Raw genomic sequence first — 9,320 nt, 5'->3', positions numbered from 1 at the left:
GTGAAAACTAAAAGTATTTAGAGAAAATCAGAAACAAGTAACAGGTCGCCAACGTCTGGTAGATGCTTTACAGCAAATGCCAGAATGCCAGGTATCAATTATACGGCCTAACCCTCCTGTAGGAAAGAGTTCTCACCTACTGGCCAGGACTCCTCAGGACTGACAAACACAAAGCTAAACAAACAAACCAAGAGGTCTTTGTCATAAATTGTCCAGTGAGGCTCTCTTTCCCATTCTGCCCTTCCTGGGGCAGGGGTGCCAAGAAGGACGTGAAGATGAAGGCACGCCTGCCGTACCCCACCCCACCCCACGCCACCCTATCCTAGCCAACCCTAGTCCCACCTACTCCATCCTATCCCATAGTAGTGGTGGTACTTGCTGTCCTTTGATCCAAATACCTTGATCTCCAACTTGAAGAGATACAACCCTTCTACTAGCATCCACGCAAAGGCACTCAGGAAGAAGTAGTGCAAGAGCATGGCCAGCACCTAGCTCCGAGCCTAGGATCAAAGGAATGCATAGAAACTAAGCTCTCTCAGGGTGTGAGTCATAGGTGCTTGCTGTTGTCTCAAAACGTCCCTGCACCGATTTTCTGCCAGGGGTGGGGGCGGCGTGTAGAGGTGAGACAACTTCTGGTCAGGTGACCTCATTTTCTTTCTGGGAAGTCCCCTCTTGCCGGTCTAGTGGAGCAATTTAGGGGGAGCACATGCCTCAGGAAGTTGCCAATCACTGCTCCAGGCCCCTCCCCCAACCAGACACAGTGATTGGTGATTGGTTCAGGAGAGGGCAGGGACTCAGGCCTGGCCAATCAGCATAATCATTTCCACCCCTGAAGCAGGATTGGCTGGCAGGGGCAGGGCGCATGACCCTCCCAGTCCAATGAGGTGGATTGTGAGGTGGGCAGAACTGCCAGGGAGTCAGTGAGAGAGACAAAGGCTTTGGGCCCAAGTGGGCGGGGCAGCAACCAACGGAGAGAAGAGACCTGTGTGGAGAAAGCACCACAGGCCAGCCAGGGCGCCAGCTCGCAGTAAGTGTGGTGTGCTCCTATTTAGTTCAGACCTGGGGGAGGGCGCTGATGTGGGGATGGGGGCAGGGGACACAGGGCACCACACCCGTGTCCACATGGGACCCAGAGAAGGGCACACCCTAGGAGGAGGACTAGGTGTGGAAGGGAATGAGAAGGTAAGAAGAGGGAAGTGGAGGGGAAGGGGTGAAGGAAGGGGTGAAAGAAATCTTTTAAATGGAGAAAAATAAAAGAATTAAAGACAGAAATCTGGTACTCTACCAAATTTGGGGTGAAGGAAAGTACAGCATTCATTTCAGGGTCATGCAAGGAGACTGCTTGGCCTGCTCATGCGCCAAAAGACTGGAACTCCCTGATGGCTTTCAGGGAAGCGTTTTTAAAAGGCAAAGTGATGGAGAAGGTCTCAGGTAGGTGATCAGCTTGTAGACATCCTTCTGATTAGTTGGTGATGAGGTAAAGGTGATATTTTAGGAATCAACATCATCCCTTCCAGAACATCCTTTCCAGCTGGTCCAGGATCTAGTGCTTGTGGGTGGCATACAGTTAGCTTCTTTGACTGGTGGCGGGCTTCAGTATCTGCAAAACAACTCAAGGGTTTGGCTCAGAATAGTATCAATAGCCCTTGAGGAGGAACTAAAGGTCCTTGACTTTGTTTTATGGCTAAACTGTTATTTTTGTCTTACTTGTCTGTTTTCCTTTGGTTCTGCATTTTCTGACTTCTCTGATTAAATTTGCTCTTTGGAATCTGGGGAAAGCCTAGGGAACTAATGTTCTAATACAAACAAGAGAAAGGGACACAGGACAGGGGTTCTGTGCCCAGGAAGGCCCCAGGTGTCCTGCTCAGTTGCAAACACGGAGACAGCATGATTTCTGTCGGATACACCAAGTCCTATTCTTACAGTATTCAGCAGTCTGCTAATTTTCAGGATAAAAAATGTGTACTTGATACCTTGGTTTCCTGTTTGGAGTCACAAAACTATTCCATTTGGTCATTAAGTGCAGATATCAAATATACACAGTCCTTGTCTTTGTGGTCCCTGCACCAAGTGGCCCCATGCCTTCTATGTCCAGCTGCTCCTTCCCTATGACTCTGCACTGGTTCCCTGTTCTCTTTGTTTTCTCCCTCCTCTGGATCACCTTTGGGAGATGTGACCACACTCTCATGGACACAGCTGGGGGTGGGGATGCTGTGATCATGGTGTCCCCACCCTTAGCCGAGAGGTGAGCATGCACCCAGGCCGTCACTCGCTCACATAAGTCTTCGTGAAATGTTCGCTTTTTAGCATGGATAATTTCAATCCATTTTCAAGTAAACCTTCCCTGGCAATGAAGATGTGACTTGCTCCCACGAAGACACCCACAGACTGTCTAAATCTGGTGTCACCTCCATCAAGTGGTGACAGGTTTGGAGAAAAAGTTATATTTAATCACAAGTGACTCCATGACTTTATTTTTTAAACCTTGTAGATTGAACCACTTTACTTCCTCCCTCTCCCCCACACGCTCACAAAAACACTTCTTGCTGAACTTTTACCCCCCATCTGCCCACTCCCACCACCCAACAGACCCACCCGCATCACAGAGAAAGGCAGCTTGCTCTTTAGTTCTCAGTATGTAATGGCTCCAGAGGTGGAAACTGTGATCTGAGGTCATCCAGGCTCCCAGTCATGGTCACACAAGAACACAGTGCCACCTGAGCATAGGTAAATGGCATCAGACATGAGGGAACTAGAACATCCTACAGCCACCAGCGTGCCAGGAGCTGGAGGCAGGAATGTTCCAGAGTAATGGCTGCAGAGCCTGATCTGAGAGTCAGTCTCCATACACTTTGTCAGTGCTGAGCCCTCAGCGGCACTCAGTGCATCCACCCTGGGCTGGCGTTTCTAAGATGTTGATGCCCTGAGGGGGACATCCATGGAGAGCTTCTGACCTTCCTCTCTAGAGCATGGGCCCCTGGGGGTGGGCTCAATCAGATGGCTGCAAGGGCAGCCCCCTGTGAGGCCCTGCCTGAGCCGTCAGGGCCTGTCTCTGCCCACCCAACCCCGCATCAGCCTGGGAAGCCCACAGCAGTTATGGTGATTCATAAACATCTCTCTGATGGGAGGTTCCACATGGGGCCTAGGCAGCTACTCCTCTTGGGGACCCTCGGGAGCTGTGAGCCCAAGAACAACGTCACCCAGATGGACCAGTGACTCCTCACAGGGACACAGACCCAGAACAAGCATGTGTGGGGAGAGCTGAGCCCAGGGAAAGCTGAGAACCAGACCCATCCCACCTACACTCGAGGGCCCATTTCCTCCTGTGAGCTGACCTGATGGCCAGTGCCGGGGAGAGCTGTGCCCAGCCCCAGGGACACCCAGCACATGTGGGAGGTGACACAGTTCTGTGTGACCCTTGACACAAAGCAGAGCTGCATCACTGGGTCACTCTTTCCAAGGCCAGCTGCGGGAAGAGCTTCCTCACAGTACAGGGTGGGGTGTAAATTTGCCCGTCCTCACTCATAAATTCCACCAGTGGCACTCCAGGGGTCTTCCCCAGCTCCCACCTCCATGCCCAGGAAGGCAACTGAAAACAGCAGCTATTAATTTCAGAAACCCTGGTGTGTGTGTGTGTGTGCGTGTGTAGCAAAAAGTCAAACTTGCACTTTGGAGACAGTTTCCTGCCCCCTCTCATCTCCACCAAGGACCCCCACAGGCTGCGGGGTGGGATACGGACAAGGTCAAGAAGAGGGTGGGGAGGCTTCTTCCACCATAGTCCACGTGAGGACCGTGGGCAGTCAAGACTTGGCTGTCACCCATCTCCCTGACTCCCTAATGGAGCTGCAGTGGAGGGTGGCCTCCAGCACATCTTCTATGTCCCTCAACTCACGTGTGTCTTGCATTGGGCATACCCTGAACACTCATTTCAGCCCTCAGGTTCTGATCGTGGGTATTGAGTCCTAGAATGGGGACTGTTTACCCAGGGTACTGAGTGGGGTCTGGGCATCTGGGATAAGAAAACCCCACACCTCACCAACTAAGTGGAGCAGCACTTCTTAAAAAGGGAAGCCAGGATTGAACCCACTCACACGTGTATCATTTGGGGTGGGGGGAGGCGGGCTGGGACACTGAGGACCCACAGGCTCTGTGCTCGGACCTTCCTGACATCCCGTTCACCCCAGGTTGCTTCTGGATCCTCAGTGTGTGATCAGGGCACTCGAGGGCACCCCAAAGGCCCTGAACCATGGCCCCCATGCCCTCACCCTATCCAAATGCCTCCTGAATCCCCCCCTCCCCCAGCCTCCAGGCCCACCAGCCAATCGAGACCCCTGTGGGCTTGAGTCGGTCAGTCCTGTCTGTAGACAGATGCATCCTGACCGCACGATGGCCCGAGAGGACCAACATTTGACACACGTTTGTTCTCATCCTCAGAGGACAGCTGGGCCTCAGTCCCAGATGGACCCCGGCCTCCCGACCTGCCTTCCCTCCACGTGCAGCTGAGCACAGCTGGAGACACTGGGAGGGGGCTTGTGCAGGACACATCAGCACACCCACGGCCATCAGGACCGGGTCAGAGATGCCCACCAAGGACCCCATCCAGAGGCCTGGGGAAGGCAGAGTCGCACACCTGCAGGAAACTTGAGTTTTTCCCGCCGTCACTGTTCCTGTGGAGTTCTGGGCCCAGGGACAGGTCTGGTGACAGAAGAGAATTAAATTCTAAATGTAGAGAATTAAATTCTAAATGTGATCCTCTGTGGTTCCAGACCCAAGTCCTCTCTCCTCACGGGTCCAGTGTGAGCTGAGCCCCACCAGCCTCCTGATTCTCACATTCCCAGTTTACATTCAGCATGTAAACCTGCGAGGCAGGTGAGGGAAACATGCAAAGAGGACATTGCTTTGCTGCTTTCAGCAAAAACACAAAGGAAAAAACTTGTGAAGTTACACAGAGATCTGGAATTAGAACGGCTTCAAATTGAACAGAAAATGTTCTCACATCATCCCCGTGGCCCAGGTAACAGGAGTCAGGAAGGTCTCAGTGGACAATGCGCTCACATGAGCTATACACGTCCCCAGGCCAGTTCCTGCATGTGGCATTTACAGCTGCGATGTCTCAGAGAGATGGGTCCCAGGGAAGGTGGAATGCAGGACAGAAAACAGAAGCAGAAAGAGGGGGGAGTGTATGAAAACAACGGTGGCTAAGCCCTCCTGGGGCAGGACGGCCCAGGAAGAAGCCCATCCCTGAATGTGCTACAAAACCTTTCACTGTGGCTTCTGCCTGCCCCACCCTGTGCCAAAATAAACCCCCAGGCCGTCCTGAAGAAGCAAGACCTTTCATTTCACACACAAGTGGCAGCTCGTCCTGCTGCCCACGTTGACTGGCCATTACATGTCTTGGTGATGCTGGGTCACTGTGATGTGTCCTGGGGACATAAGGAGGTGTCACTGTCATGCAGTGGGACATACGGGAAGAAGCTATTGTAATGGGGCCAGAGGACACCATGAGGGAAACTGCCAGGGGGACAGAAACCCTGAGGGCCCTCAGGACACTGAAGCTCCAAGAGATTAAATATCCCTCCTGAGGGTACCCAGCGAATAGACAGAGCTGAGGTTTGAACACAGGCCAGATGCTCCAGGGCCCGCACCCTCCCACTCACGATATGGGGAGCTCATGGGCCAAGCAGCAGTTACTCAGAGTGGAAGGGACAGGATACAGAATCCAGAGGAGCCTGGGGGATGTTGGGATTCTTTGCACTGAGTGGGTGGGAAGAAGGATGGATGGAGCTGCTGCTTTGCAGGCTGTCTGTGCTGTCACCTGGATGACTGCATGACTTCCCTACTTGGGTGTAAGGACAAGTCACTCTTCCAGCGTTCCCTGTGAGAATATGGGAGAACTGTACCCCCTTTTGTCATGTGGGGACACTGAGACCCAGAGAGGCAGGGATGTGTTTGGTGGGTAGGGGGGTGGGTCAGGGACAGAGGAGAAGGCAGGTGGAAAGGTCACAGAGCCTAGATATGAAACAACACTAAACACTGATTGCTATGTATCTTTAACTCAACTGTATTAAATAATATATAAAGTCAGCTCATCGGTCACACTGCCACATTTTAACTTCTCAGCAGCACACAGGCCTGTGATTGCCATTTTGGACAGCACAGCATAGATGGAGGCCCTGAAGAGTGTGAGCAGAGGAGGACCTGGTCTGACATTCAGGGTGAAGAGCGCCCCCCAGGCTGGTGCAAGGGGAGATAATTGCAGGGGTCTGAGTGGAAGTAGAAGTTGGTGGACCTTGTACAGGATCTAGACGAATGATGGTCCTGTGTGACAACTGCCATGTGGGGCAGGCAGGAAAGTGGCTGGACAATAAAGATGTTCTAAATGTATGAGGATTTTCTGGAAGACGGCATATGCAGTTCAGGGCTTTGACTTAACCAACTGGAAGAGTGGAGCTGTAAGTGACAGGTCCTGCCCAGATCCCTTGGATGGAAAAGAATATGGGTGAGTGGACTTGCGGTGAAATCACATCTCAGTCCTTGAACATCAGGCAGAGACTTGGCTGTGGAGGTCCATGGCTCAGGAGGAACAGAGTTTATCAGAAGGAAGGGTCATAGTAGGGAGCTGAACAGCCAGCATTCACAGTTTCAGGATGGATACCTGTGTTCTGGACACAGGAACATTCTGAGCCTCATGTTATCCATCTGCAAAATGGGGAGAATAATTCCTGACCCTTCTGCCCTAGTGAGAATTTTTTAGGGATAAAAGAAGGGATGGCACAGAAAGATTTGGAGACTTAACCAAGATAAGACATGAGATAACTCCAGGGTAAGATTATTATTATCTTCACTGGATGTAGTCAAATTTAGTTTTTTATTTTAATGATTTTGATTTGAGAAAGAAGTATCAATTTATGAAGCATCTGTGACAGTAAATAGATCTCCGCAGTGAAGACTTTTCCTAATTACCTGTAGCCATCTGTGATTGATGAGCAGACAGTAAGGGTGGGAGGAATGTAAGAGCAGGCATCATTTAATCACATCTCCTTGTAAATAATTCAGGGGCTGAGGCCACTTCTGGGACTGAAGCAGTCATCTTTGCCTATCGTGGTACATATTTTCTGTATCTACAGGAGACAAAGATGAAGCCAAAGAACAGGAGCCAAGAGGGCACTAAGAGGTCCTGCTTCCAAGCCTCTGTCTCTGCAGCCTGAGCCACACCTCTCTGACCATCCCATAAGGACTAGGTCATCTTTCTAGACACTTGGGCCAATACAGACCTGGAATGCATTCCCTTCACCACCTTCTTGCCAAGCTGGGTGGATGCATTCAAAACATTTCATGGTCCTTGCTGTTATACAAATCTTGTCAAGCTAATTAGCTATGGGGGTAGGGTAGTTAGGTAGTTTTTTGTTTGCAAAAGTAGGCAAATAAAAAACTATATATTATGCTTGACTGATGCTAAAGCCAAAACTCCAACACTTTGGCCACCTCATGTGAAGAGTTGACTCATTGGAAAAGACCCTGATGCTAGGAGGGATTAGGGGCAGGAGGAGAAGGGGATGACAGGATGAGATGGCTGGATGGCATCACTGACTCGATGGACATGAGTTTGAGTGAACTCTGGGAGTTGGTGATGGACAGGGAGGCCTGGCGTGCTGCGATTCATGGGGTCGCAGAGTCGGACACGACTGAGCGACTGAAATGAACTGAACTGAACTGATACTTGGCCCAAGGCTAACTTTCTAATTAAAGTAGACTTGAGTTGGATCATCAAACAAAAGTAAATAAATGATCAATAAATTTATGTGCATATATGTTCAGAGAGGAACAGCAGGAGGTAAGATGAGACCCAGCAGAGCAATTGCCAGCCATTAAATGAGCACAGGGTGCAGGTCCCAGAAGTAGCGAGGAGGCAGGGAGTGAAGCCAGAAGTGGGGAGTGAAGAGGGGAAATGGGTCTCGAGTCTTCTGGAAGGCAGGTGTGTGTTTGTTAAAGAAGTTGTCTCTGCCTGCCACTTAGAGCTAATGTTTTCTTCTCTTTCTTTTCCTTCCTATGATAAATGTCTGCCCTGAATCAGAGCACAGGTCACAGGTCATAGTGGCTCCATCGGGGTACATTTTAGGTCTAGTGTACTGTCCTCTAGAGCCTGGCTATGAGATGGCACCAAAGAGAGAAAATCTGCCCAGATGTGGATAGATCCCTGACCTCACGCAAGTTGTCTCCTGGTAAGCAAGAACAAGTCGTCCGAAGCCTGTGTGACACAAGGTTTCCCAAGGTGTCAAGGACTCGAGGACACAAGGTGACCTTCAGTCACTCCTCCCCCAGAACCCTTTCTATCCTCCCATCTCTCTCTCAAATTCCTGGCATTCATCTGTCGACTTCACCCTTCTGTTTCCTCCTCATTTCACCAGATGGAATCTTTTTTTTTAATTTTTATTTTAGGATTATTTTTTTAATACTTATTTATTTGGCTACACCAGGTCTTAATTGCAGTACACAGGGTCTTTAGCTGCTGCAAGCAAACTCTTAGTTAGCATCTGGGATCAGGTTCCCTGACCAAGGATTGAACTCAGTCCCCCTGCATTGGGAGCATGGACAGAGTCTTAGCCACTGGACCACTAGGCAAGTCCCTAGATGAAATCTTTGTTCGCAGCTCCCTTGAAGACTGAGTAGTTTCTCAAGCCAGGTTGGGCATCGGCCCTATCCATGGTGCTGAAATCTGCGAGGAGACCTGGATGGAGAACGGTGTTTCTGTTCCATGGTGAACACATGAGAGAGGATTCAGTGGTGGAACTAAATGTTATTTTAGTATTTCCCTCATGCCTTAAATCCAACAGGTAACAGCTTGAAAACACATAACTGAGAGAAGATTTTCTGTCTAAAACGATGCTTCTGAGCTGAAGCCTGGGAAGACAGTGACTTTATCCTGAATATCCACAGAAAATAAAGATTCTGAGACATAATACATCTCTAAATCCATTCAGATGTCTGAAGACAGTAAGACAGATGACAGTGGAAAGAATGCTAAGGCCTTATCAATCAACTCAGCAAGTGTTGACCAAATCTCCTCTGATCAACCACTGTGCTGAGCATTTGAGTGCTTATAAAGAGATATAAGGAGTGGTTTTAAATCTGGAGAGTTATAAATCTATAAGGAGTCAACATTAGATGTAAGGATATAAAAGATAAGGGGCTTTTGACAACTGGCAGTCAAGTGAGCTGGCCTGCTGCATCAGGACCACAGGGTGGTGGGGACTCATCGCCAAATCCATCCTCCTTGTGAGCATTTCTCCACTCACAGCCATGGACAGGGACTAGGGACC

General features: G+C 50.1%; 1 long non-coding RNA gene across 1 annotated transcript; it reads left to right on the top strand.

The window, feature by feature from the left end:
- The first annotated feature begins 931 nt into the window (after positions 1–931).
- LOC132657993 (uncharacterized) lies at positions 932–8,960 on the top strand. Its single transcript, XR_009596852.1, has 2 exons — positions 932–1,027; positions 4,435–8,960. It is a non-coding gene; the product is annotated as an uncharacterized LOC132657993 (long non-coding RNA).
- The last annotated feature ends 360 nt before the right edge of the window (positions 8,961–9,320 follow it).

Source organism: Ovis aries, chromosome 17 (genome assembly GCF_016772045.2).
Source record: "Ovis aries strain OAR_USU_Benz2616 breed Rambouillet chromosome 17, ARS-UI_Ramb_v3.0, whole genome shotgun sequence".
In the NCBI taxonomy this organism is placed as follows: Eukaryota; Metazoa; Chordata; class Mammalia; order Artiodactyla; family Bovidae; genus Ovis; species Ovis aries.
Note: the sequence above shows the minus strand (reverse complement) of the source record. Positions and strands in the feature narration are given on the sequence as shown.